The sequence below is a fragment of the Oncorhynchus gorbuscha genome, linkage group LG12, assembly GCF_021184085.1.
Source record: "Oncorhynchus gorbuscha isolate QuinsamMale2020 ecotype Even-year linkage group LG12, OgorEven_v1.0, whole genome shotgun sequence".
NCBI lineage: Eukaryota > Metazoa > Chordata > Actinopteri > Salmoniformes > Salmonidae > Oncorhynchus > Oncorhynchus gorbuscha.
Window position 1 is genome coordinate 28,058,354 of NC_060184.1, and position 12,235 is coordinate 28,070,588.

At 40.0% G+C, this 12,235-nt stretch overlaps 1 pseudogene across 1 annotated transcript; it reads left to right on the plus strand.

The window, feature by feature from the left end:
• The first annotated feature begins 1,980 nt into the window (after positions 1 to 1,980).
• On the plus strand, positions 1,981 to 10,775 carry LOC123990810 (annotated as a pseudogene). Its single transcript, XR_006830720.1, has 14 exons — positions 1,981 to 2,035; positions 4,951 to 5,060; positions 5,864 to 5,925; positions 6,013 to 6,155; positions 6,275 to 6,502; positions 6,743 to 6,943; positions 7,066 to 7,206; positions 7,293 to 7,468; positions 7,720 to 7,884; positions 8,166 to 9,538; positions 9,745 to 9,786; positions 9,880 to 9,939; positions 10,198 to 10,267; positions 10,395 to 10,775. The product of XR_006830720.1 is annotated as an adhesion G protein-coupled receptor F5-like (transcript).
• The last annotated feature ends 1,460 nt before the right edge of the window (positions 10,776 to 12,235 follow it).

The window sequence follows — 12,235 nt, forward strand, 5'->3', positions numbered from 1 at the left end:
ACATTTGTCACAATCTATCTCCCTTTTCTCTCTCTCTCTCTCTTTGTCTTTGTCTTCTCTCTCTCTCTCTCTCTCTCTCTCTCTTCTCTCTCTCTCTCTCTCTCTCTCTCTCTCTCTCTCTCTCTCTCTCTCTCTCTCTCTCTCTCTCTCTCTCTGCTTTAGACTCTACAACACCTGAGGCCAGCACTACAGAACAAATAACTACAGTTGAATACACAACACAACTGATCACAGTTACCAGTAAATACAATCATGTACTAGTAAAAATAATTTGTTATGAAATTCGGGTCTTCACATGTTTGTCACAATCTCTCTCTCTCCCCCACCTCCCTCCCTCCCTCCCTCCCTCCCTCCCTCCCCCTCCCTCCCTCCCTCCCTCCCTCCCTCCCTCCCTCCCTCCCTCCCTCCCTCCCTCCCTCCCTCCCTCCCTCCCTCCCTCCCTCCCTCCCTCCCTCCCTCCCTCCCTCCCTCCCTCCCTGTCTGTCTGTCTGTCTGTCTGTCTGTCTGTCTGTCTGTCTGTCTGTCTGTCTGTCTGTCTGTCTGTCTGTCTGTCTGTCTGTCTCTCTCTCTCTCTCTCTCTCTCTCTCTCTCTCTCTCTCTCTCTCTCTCTCTCTCTAATTTAGACTCTACTACACCTGAGGCCAGCACTAGAGAACAAATAACTACAGTTGATAACACAATACAACTGACCACAGTTACCAGTAAGTATCATCAAGTTCTGGAGGACAAAATGTGTGTTTCTCCCCTGCTGTAGACGCTAAAACTACTGCACCCACAACAGGACAAAGTACTACAGCTGACCTCACAACACAACTGGCCACAGTTACCTGGAAATACAGTCATTAACTGCTGAAAATAATTTACTCTGAACCTCAGTTCCTCACACATTTGTCACAATTTCTGTTTCTCTCTTGTTAAGACTCTACGACACCTGAGGCCAGCACTACAGAACAAATGACCAAAGTTACCAGTAAGTTTCATCAAGTTCTGGAGAACAAAACTTGTCTGAAGCAGAGTTCACCACCAAACGATCTGACATTCAATCACCATGTTTCTTCCCTTCTGTAGACTCTACAACAACTCCACCCACAACAGGACAAAGTACTACAGCTGACCCCACAACACAACTGACCACAGTTACCAGTATGACCGCTAACATATTTTAGTTCAGAACAAAATGGCATTTTTGTTGTCACTATCTGTCACAACAGACCTGACCACAGTGACCAGGCTAAGTGCTTTTAAAGGCCATCAAATAATACTTTCTGAGTCATTATCAGTTTCTGTTAATCTGCTTCTTTAGTTTATCACTGTTACTTCTCTCTTGGTAGACTTTACTACACCTGCAGCTACAACAAATCAGACAACTGCAGTTGACCCCACAACACAACCGACCACAGACACTAGTAAGTGTCATCAACTTCTGCATAACAAAACCTGTCTAAAGCGGTCTTCACCAAACAGACCTAACAATCTGTTACTTCTCTGCTGTAGACTCTACTGCACCCACAAATACATTAACTACTGAATCGATACCAGCATTAAGTACGAAAACAACACCACCAACTGTGATAATACCACCACCAACCACAATTGCAAAACCTGCTGGTGTGTGTAAGAATAGAGGATGTTTCTGAACACTTCTAAATGAATCCTGACCACATTCCCCAGTAGGTGAACCATAGTTCACCAAACAGATCTAACACTGTAACAGTCTGTCACTACTGTATATTACCGCTTTGCTGTAGCCTCTGCAACACCTTAGCCCACAACAGAACAGAGAACAACCACCACAGGTAGCACAGGTGTTCTTTTGTGATCCCACCTCCAGTTTTGTACTGTAGCTTCCACTTACTACTAAGCCATGTGTCTCTCCCAACAGGAACTACAGTAACTACTGAACCACCACCAGCAACTACAAAAACGACACCACCAACAACAATACCACCAACAACAACAATACCACCACCAACACCAACAACAACAGGACCACCACCACCACCAACAACAACACCACCAGCTACAAAACCAGCTGGTATGTGTAAGAATAGAAGATGTTTCTGAACACTGCTAAATGAATCCTGATTATGCCATGATTATGAAAAATCATGAATCAATCATGAACCTTGATGGGTGAGAAGGTTACAGAGGCTACAACAAAACATGTTAACCTCTCACCATTAGCAATAGCATTTTGGGGGTGTATGATGTGCCTCTGTTAATTTCTCAGTCATTATTATTCACGATTCATTCACGATTATCCATAATCATGGTAGCATCCACATTCATGTAGAAGTGTTCAGAGACATCTTCTATTCTTACTTACAATAAAAGGGTCTCCAAAATGACACAATGCATTATTCACCATTCAGTTCCTATAGGGAAAATTATCATCTGAAACACAAACAAAACATTATGCAAATGCATTCAATGAGTTTGTTGAGTCACAAGCTTGATTTAGTCGTTGAGTGCAAGGAATATGGGAACAAATACCACGCTTGTGACTACTTTACTACACTATAAGTACATTTTTCTCAAATGTGGGGACTAGATACAATGGGGCAAAAAGTATTTAGTCAGCCACCAATTGTGCAAGTTCTCCCACTTAAAAAGATGAGAGAAGCCTGTAATTTTCATCATAGGTACACTTCAACTATGACAGACAAAATGAGAAAAAAAATCCAGAAAATCACATTGTAGGATTTTTAATGAATTTATTTGCAAATTATGGTGGAAAATAAGTATTTGGTCACCTACAAACAAGCAAGATTTATGGCTCTCACAGACCTGTAGCTTCTTCTTTAAGAGGCTCCTCTGTCCTCCACTCGTTACCTGTATTAATGGCACCTGTTTGAACTTGTTATCAGTATAAAATACACCTGTCCACAACCTCAAACAGTCACACTCCAAACTCCACTATGGCCAAGACCAAAGAGCTGTCAAAGGACACCAGAAACAAAATTGTATACCTGCACCAGGCTGGGAAGTCTGAATCTGCAATAGGTAAGCAGCTTGGTTTGAAGAAATCAACTGTGGGAGCAATTATTAGGAAATGGAAGACATACAAGACCACTGATAATCTCCTCCGATCTGGGGCTCCACGCAAGACCTCACCCCGTGGGGTCAAAATGATCACAAGAACGGTGAGCAAAAATCTCAGGACCACATGGGGGACCTAGTGAATGACCTGCAGAGAGCTGGGACCAAAGTAACAGAGCCTACCATCAGTAACACACTACGCCGCCAGGGACTCAAATCCTGCAGTGCCAGACGTGTCCCCCTGCTTAAGCCAGTACATGTCCAGGCCCATCTGAAGTTTGCTAGAGAGCATTTGGATGATCCAGAATAAGATTGGGAGAATGTCATATATATATATAAAATATAACTTTTTGGTAAAAACTCAACTCGTCGTGTTTGGAGGACAAAGAATGCTGAGTTGCATCCAAAGAACACCAGACCTACTGTGAAGCATGGGGGTGGAAACATCATGCTTTGGGGCTGTTTTTCTGTAAAGGGACCAGGACGACTGATCCGTGTAAAGGAAAGAATGAATGGGGCAATGTATCGTGAGATTTTGAGTGAAAACCTCCTTCCATCAGCAAGGGCATTGAAGATGAAACGTGGCTGCGTCTTTCAGCATGACAATGATCCCAAACACACCGCCCGGGCAATGAAGGAGTGGCTTCGTAAGAAGCATTTCAAGGTCCTGGAGTGGCCTAGCCAGTCTCCAGATCTCAATCCCATAGAAAATCTTTGGAGGAAGTTGAAAGTCCGTGTTGCCCAGCAACAGCCCCAAAACATCACTGCTCTAGAGGAGATCTGCATGGAGGAATGGGCCAAAATACCAGCAACAGTGTGTGAAAACCTTGTGAAGACTTACAGAAAACGTTTGACCTCTGTCATTGCCAACAAAGGGTATATAACAAAGTATTGAGATAAACTTTTGTTATTGACCAAATACTTATTTTCCACCATAATTTGCAAATAAATTCATTAAAAATCCCACATTGTGATTTTCTGGATTATTATTTCTAATTTTGTCTGTTATAGTTGAAGTGTGCCTATGATGAAAATTACAGGCCTCTCTCTCATTTTTTTAAGTGGGAGAACTTGCACAATTGGTGGCTGACTAAATACTTTTTTGCACCACTGTACATAAAGTGCTTTAATTTCTTAATGTTTTTATATTTTTTTATTTTACATTTTTTATATATATATATATATATATATATATATATATATATATATATATATATATATATATATATAAATATAAAAATTCTTCCCAATTTCATGGTATCAGTCAGTTCAGTTCAGTCAGTCTCATCACTGCAACTCCCGTATGGACTCGTGAGAGGCGAAGGTCAAGAGCTATGTGTCCTCCGAAACACAACCACAACCAAGCCATACTGCCTCTGGACACAATGCCCACTTAACCCGGAAGCCAGCCGCACCAATGTGTTGGAGGAATCATCATACACCTGGCGACCGTGTCAGCATGCATTGTGCCCGGCCAGCCACAGGAGTCTCTAGTACGCGATGGGACAAGGACATCCCTGCCGGCCAAACCTTCCCCTAACCCGGAAGACGCTGGGACAATTGTGCGCCGCCCCATGGATCTTCCGGTCGCGGCCGGCTGTGACAGGGCCTGGACTCTAACCCAAAATCTCTAATCTCAGGGCCACTCGGGAAGCCCTGTGCTTTAATTTCTAAACAGTAAAACAGATATGTATTATAATACCCTCAAATAACAGGACTCATTCTGTACTGTTGCCTCATATGAAACATTTGATCTCAATTCCAAAAGGCTGGAGTATAAAACCAAATGTAAAACTTTATCTCCACTGTCCAAATCCATATGGAGTGGAGTGAATAATAGGATATACAGTATAGGTAGCAACACTTCCATTCCATTTAAGCACGTTTGTCATTCTTCTTCTTTTGTTTCAGCTATTCTGCTGCTGGCGATGTCCTTCAAAATGAATGAAGATTTCACCAACGAACTAAATGATAAAAATAGTGTCAAATACAAAAAGTACAAAGACGATATTGAACCAGTTGTAAGTACATGACTCAAGCTATTGTTGGCCCAAGTAAATAATCAAATGCATTAAATAAGTATTCATCCAATTATCTAGCCAGGGTACATTTTCAGTGTAATGATTATGAATGCTTCGGATGTACACTATATATGCAAAAGTATGTGGACACCCCTTCAAATGATTGGATTCGGCTATTTCAATCACACCCGTTACTGACAGGTGTATAAAACCAAGCCATGTGCAATGCTAAGCATCGGCTGGAGTGGTGTAAAGCTCAACGCCATTGGACTCTGGAGCAGTGGAAATGCGTTCTCTGGAGTGATGGATCACGCTTCACCATCTGGCAGTCTGGCAAACTAATCAGGAGAACGCTACCTGCCCAAATGCATTGTTCCAACTGTAAAGTTTGGTGGAGGGGGAATCATGTCTGGGGCTGTTTTTCATGGTTCAGGCTCCTTAGCTCCAGTGAAGGGAAATCTTAACGCTACAGCGTACAATGACATTCTAGATGATTCTGTGTTTCCAACATTGTGGAAACAGTTTGGGGATCCTGTGGGATGAATTGGAACGCCAACTGCGAGCCAGGCCTAATTGCTCAACATCACCTCACTATTGCTCTTGTGGCTGAAAGGAATCAAGTCCCCACAGCAATGTTCCAACATCTAGTGGAAAGCCTTCCAGAAGAGTGGCTGTTATAGCAGCAAAGGGGGGACCAACTCCATAGTTTGACGAGCAGGTTTACACATACTTTTGGTCATGTAGTGCATTGGAAATATTGCAACAAATGTTTTTACATGATCAATGTCCATTATCTCACACAGATCCAGGAACAGTATAGGAACAACATGCCAGGGTTTATTTCAGCAGCATTGACAAGTTTCAGGTAGGTATCTACTGTTGTTATGGAAGTAAGCTGTTTCCATTCAACATGTATTTATTTTTGTATTCTCTCTTTGGTTCCTGTTAACAGCCGTGGAAGTGTTATAGCCAACTTTGATGTTAGGACCACAGCTGCAGACCCCACTGCAATTAACAAAGCTAATGCTGGACTTGCAACATCACTTCCAGCTGTTTATCAAGTTGATACTAGCTCTTTCAATATTATTTATAACAGTAAGTCCTTAAAAACGTTCTCAAATCACATTATTGCAAATTCTTATGACCAAAAAAAAAGATGCTTTAAATATCGGTCTAAAAAACTGTTGACCACGAATGTCTCAATCTTTTCCAAGGTAGCACAGTATTAAGTTATAAACCAACTACCATTTACACTAATGGCATCATGACTCTGGAGTGTGGACCACCTCCTGATACTGTAAAGATGGGTACTGTTAAAAGTGTTGAGTGGAAACGAAAGGGAAGAGTTTTAACATCGACTGGAAGGTTCAACATCAATACAGATGATTTTGCATCAAAAAAGACAACACTTGGTATCAAAAATGTAATTTCTGATGATAAAGGTAAGTTGAAGAGTGCATTTTTTACACTTTTTTTATGCAATTAAACTACCCTGGCAGGTGTCTATCATCTAAATATTATCAATTGTGTAATGACAATTTTATTATCTTTTTTTAATCACTGTTACATTTTGGTTTCTATAACATTGAAATCTCAAAACCCAGAGCATACCCACCCAAAGTTAAAGATATTGTCCAGATGTTGTTTCTTGACTCAACAATGTCAATATTGTTTCATCCCAGGGGAATATGAATGCACTCTGAAGAGTGACGAAATCTATTTCTACCAAATGGGTCAAATTGACATCAAAGATGCTCCCATTATTCAAACGAAGACAGAAATCAATACCCCTTGTTTGGTGGGGAATAGTCAGCTATTGGAGTGTTGTGTGCAGGCTCCCTATAAACTAATGTGGAAAGAAGGCGATGTAGAATTGCTCACAAGTAAGTGTTCGTTGAAAATCACACTTCCTTTACAATATGACAAGAGACCAAATAAATAAACGCATAAACCATGTTATCTATATTATAACCATCTGACCTTTTTTTACATGTATCATTTATAGATGAGACTCCTGACAATTGCATTAAATATAACTATCAAATTCAAAACTGTGATGTATCATCCAACGTTGTCACATTAACATGCCAAGTGAAAGACCCAACAGGATATGAAAAGACTACAAAATTGACTCTTTTCGTAGGAGGTAAGTACAGTATTTTCTGTCTTTGAATACAGTATTTGCTGTTTCAAATTTTAAAAAAAATATATATATATATATATGTTTTCTAGCTATAACTTGCAATGATACGGAATATGGTAGTGGCCAAGAGAAAGACACATCAGTGGCACCATGTAAGAAAGGTGAGGATGGAAGAAAGACAGCGATTTGTAAAAGTGGACGTTGGACACTTCAGACTGACACCTGTGTCTTGACTGCAATCAATGAGCTACTGACCTCATCTCAGGTAATACTTTTTAATAACACCTACCATGACTGGTAAACCCTAGCAATCGGTGCCTTAGCTGTATTTATAATTTGGAGAATGATTTTCTGTTGTTGTTATCAATTTGAAGGAAAACTCATTTATATGATTTGAGAGTTTTGTAAGCAATTATGATATTTATTTATTTTCAAACATGTTTCTCTTAGATGTCCTAAATGTAAGTGTATGACATTCAGGATATTTTCTAAGTGTAATCATATCTTCCTCTGCAGGACTTGAAAGAGGCAACAGTTGAAGAATTTTTAACAAAACTTAATAATACCGCTGTTGATCTAAAAGAGAAAATCGTTAGTTCAAGTGCAACTATTTCGACCATTGTTGATATTCTGAGAATTGTTGCAAGCGTTTCAAAGAATATCAGCCAGTCTGAGATAAAGGTATGTTGAAAACAAACAAAACAAGCACAGATAAACTGTAGAGATCAGTGCAAGAGAAACAAAAATATACAGTATATCAGTTCACTTGGTTTTAGTATACTTTGAATGCATGAAGTTTGGAAAATAAGTTGATGCTTTAAATAAAGTAAAACTAATGAAATAGACTTAAAGTTTATTGATAGTGGTGAGATAAGCATAAGTGCATGTTTTGCTTTAAAAAAGAACAACGAAAGTATTAACATTAAGTTTGGACCTAACTCAGATTTCTCATTGCCTCCCAGAACATTCTAGAAACAGTGAATGTCCTAGTTTCTGAAGAAGCAAAAGAATCCTGGACCTTTCTCAATGCTGACCAAAATAAGAACACCAGCTCTAGTTTACTGGGCTCCATGGAATTTTTTGCAGGTTCTCTCCCAACGACGGCCTTTAATGTGACAACAAAGCTAATTCAGTTAAACCAAGACACATTTGACAACTCATTCAGCACAAACTTAAATTCAAGTGTGTTAATAGAGATCCCAGAGACTAATTCCAATCACCTCACCATCACCACTCTAACGTTCTTCTCACTCAGAAATGTGTTACCTGCCAGGAACGGCAGCAACCAAAGTGTCAATGACAACACCATCAATGGACTTGTAGTGATGGTGAAGTTGAATGGAACGACTAAAAATGTCTCATTGAGCTTCGACAAGGTGAACAAGTCGCTCACACTCAATCCTCAGTGTGTTTTCTGGAACTTCAGCCTTTTTAACAGCCTTGGAGGATGGGATGACACAGGATGTCAAATGATGTCTAATGAGAAGGGCAAGGTCATCTGTCACTGTGACCATCTGACCTCCTTCTCCATTTTGATGTCAACTTCCATTCCGAAAGAGATTCAAGATGCTTTGGATATAATCACTTATGTTGGAGTTGGCATATCGATGGGTAGCTTAGTCATTTGTCTCATCATTGAGGCTTGTGTATGGAAGGCCATGACCAGAAACAACACCTCTTACATGCGCCATGTCTCCATTGTGAACATCGCTGTGTCACTCCTGATTGCCGACATTTGGTTCATTATTGGTGCATCAATATCAAAAAATACCCTTGAAAACCCAGGCGAAGACACCACAACACCTATACCGGCATGTACTGCAGCTACGTTTTTCATTCACTTTTTCTACCTTGCTCTGTTCTTTTGGATGCTGATCTCAGGCCTTCTCCTTTTCTACCGGACCATCTTGGTTTTCTCCCATATGTCAAAATCAACTATGCTGGCTATTGGCTTCTCAGTAGGCTATGGGGCACCTCTTATCATTGCTGTTGTTACTGTGGCAGCAACAGCTCCTAGTGGTGGATACATCAAGAAAAACCAGGCATGTTGGCTCAACTGGGACCAGACAAATGCTCTCCTTGCTTTTGTGATCCCTGCCCTGACCATAGTGGTCATCAACTTTTGATCCTGATTGTGGTTCTGTACAAAATGCTGAGGAGAGGGGTGGGGGATGCTACCCAGCCAGATGAGAGAAATGCTGTTGTGGTCATTGCCAGGTGTCTGGCAATTCTGACTCCATTCTTTGGCCTTACCTGGGGACTGGGAGTAGGAACCATGGTTGATCCAACAAATAAGGGAATCCATGTTGTATTTGCCCTCTTCAATTCACTACAGGTAACTGAATACATCGGTGCATTCTTTTCCATAATAGTGCCACACACTGAAATCTTTATTTAATTTTTATTTTCCAACTGAAAGTTGCAAGTAATGAGTTCCGATGTAAAATGTCAACATGTTTACAACTACATTTGTTTTCATGATGTCGGACAGCATTGGCAACATTGTATTCTGTACATTAATCTTTAATCTTTCTCGAAAAGGGTTTCTTTGTTTTGGTGTTTGGAACACTTTTAGACGGCAAGGTATGTGTCTGAAAAGTCATACATTTTTTGTTTATACCCTTTTTGCATTTAAGAGTGTTGTGATTTTTTTATGAAATGGTCCTGTGCTTTCAGATCCGGTCAGCTATAGTAGGAACGTTCTCTTCCATCCTCTCAGGCTCTGACCGTACGAGGGTAAGTACATCTCTTCCCACCGTTTCTTCTATATTTACCTCAAATGATTCATGTTAATTAAAAGTGTGTACTATGTGCGCTGATGATCCTTGTATTTAGACATGTTTTGCAATTTCAGAGTTCTCAAGTTAAACCATGAGTTTAATGGGCTGCTTTTGTCCTTCCTCATAGACTCAATTCTCTCTGATAAGACTTACTACTGTATCAGTGAATATTGATTGCCCAATGAGTGTATATCATTTCTTTTGTTCATTCCAGAGTACCAGTGGTGGCGCGGCAACATCATCAACCAGTGCATTAAACTTCATCCGAAGAAGGATAAGGAGGAGTAAGCTCACCATTTTTTTTTTGAATTTTTAAATGATGACAGTTCTTTAAATATATGTTTTCTTAAATAATCACCCTGCCTTGCTTTATATAACAAACCAACTGTTTGACTTCTCTTGCTTTGACAGATGTCTACAATGTTTCAGAAGTTGCAAATTCTTCCAACAGCACTGGTGCTACAGAGTCTTTCATCAACACCTAAAAGTACCCAATGGTCATACTTGAGTTAAAGTATAGATACCTTAATATGAAGTTACTCAAGTAAAAGTCACTCAGTGAAAAACAATTTGAGTAAATTGATTTGTTTTTAAATATATCAAAAGTAAATGTAATTGATAAAAAATACTTACGTAAGTATCAAAAGTAAAAGTATAAATAATTTAAAATTCTTTCTTTTAAGCAAAGCAGATGGCACCATTTTATTGTTTTTAAAATGTATGTTTAGCCAAGAATTATAGCCTTTGACCTGGACCTGCCATAAAACATGGCTTGGTCCAACACACAATGAATCTATTGATGTGAAGATTTGTGGACTTTTCTGGAATAATGTTGTGAGTTCTACAGTGCCTTGCAAAATGATTCATCCTCATTGGCGTTTTTCCTATTTTGTTGCATTAAAACCTGTCATTTAAATAGATTTTTATTTGGATTTCATGCAATGGACATACACAAAATAATCAAAATTGGTGAAATGACATTTCAAAAATAACTTGTTTAAAAAATTCAAAAAATTCTAACACGGAAAAGTGGTGCATGCATATGTATTCACCCCCTTTGCTGTGAAGTCCCCAAATAAGATCTTGTGCAATCAATTACCTTCATAAGTCACATAATTTGTTAAATGAAGTCCACCTGTGTGCAACCTAAGTGTCACATGATCTGTCACATGACCTCAGTATATATACACCTGTTCTGAATGGTCCCAGAGTCTGCAACACCACTAAGCAAGGGGCACCACCAAGCAAGCGGCACCATGAAGACCAAGGAGCTCTCCCAACAGGTCAGGGACAAAGTTGTGGAGAAGTACAAATCATGGTTGGGTTATACAAAATATCAGAGCCTTTGAACATCCCACAGAGCACCATTAAATCCATTATTAAAAAATTGAAAGAATATGGCACCATAACAAACTTATCTAGAAGAAAAGAAACGCACACCTATTTAGGCAAGGTGCTGGTTAGCGGAGTAGAAAACTTAAAAATAAAAGAGAGCCGCACACTCTAGGAGCTCAGATGCAAAATTTAATTACCAACGTTTCGACAGCCAAGCTGTCTTCATCAGGGTATAATCACAAACACTGCGGGATGAATCGTTTATATAGTGTCAAAAGAACAGGTGTCTGTAACCATGGCCAATAGTGGCCTAATATAATTGGTTAAATATCAAATATTAAAATGGCATACAAAGAACAGCATACAAACCTGTCAAGAGAGGGCCTCCCATCAAAACTCACAGACCAGGCAAGGAGGGCATTAATCAGAGAGGCAACAAAGAGACCAAAGATAATCCTGAAGGAGCTGCAAAGCTCCACAGTGGAGATTGGAGTATCTGTCCATAGGACCACTTTAAGCCGTACACTCCACAGAGCTGGGCTTTACGGAAGAGTGGCCAGAAAAAAAGCCATTGCTTAAAGAACAAAATAAGCAAACACGTTTGGTGTTCGCCAAACGGCATGTGGGAGACTCCCCAAACATATGGAACAAGGTACTCTGGTCAGATGAGTCTAAAAGTTTGCTTTTTGGCCATCAAGGAAAATGCTATGTCTGGCGCAAACCCAACACCTCTCATCATCCCGAGAACATCATCCACACAGTGAAGCATGGGGGTGGCAGCATCATGCTGTGGGGATGTTTTTCATCAGCAGGGACTGGGAAACTGGTCAGAATTGAAGGAATGATGGGTGGTGCTAAATACAGGGAAATTCTTGAGGGAAACTTGTTTCAGTCTTCCAGAGATTTGAGACTGGGAC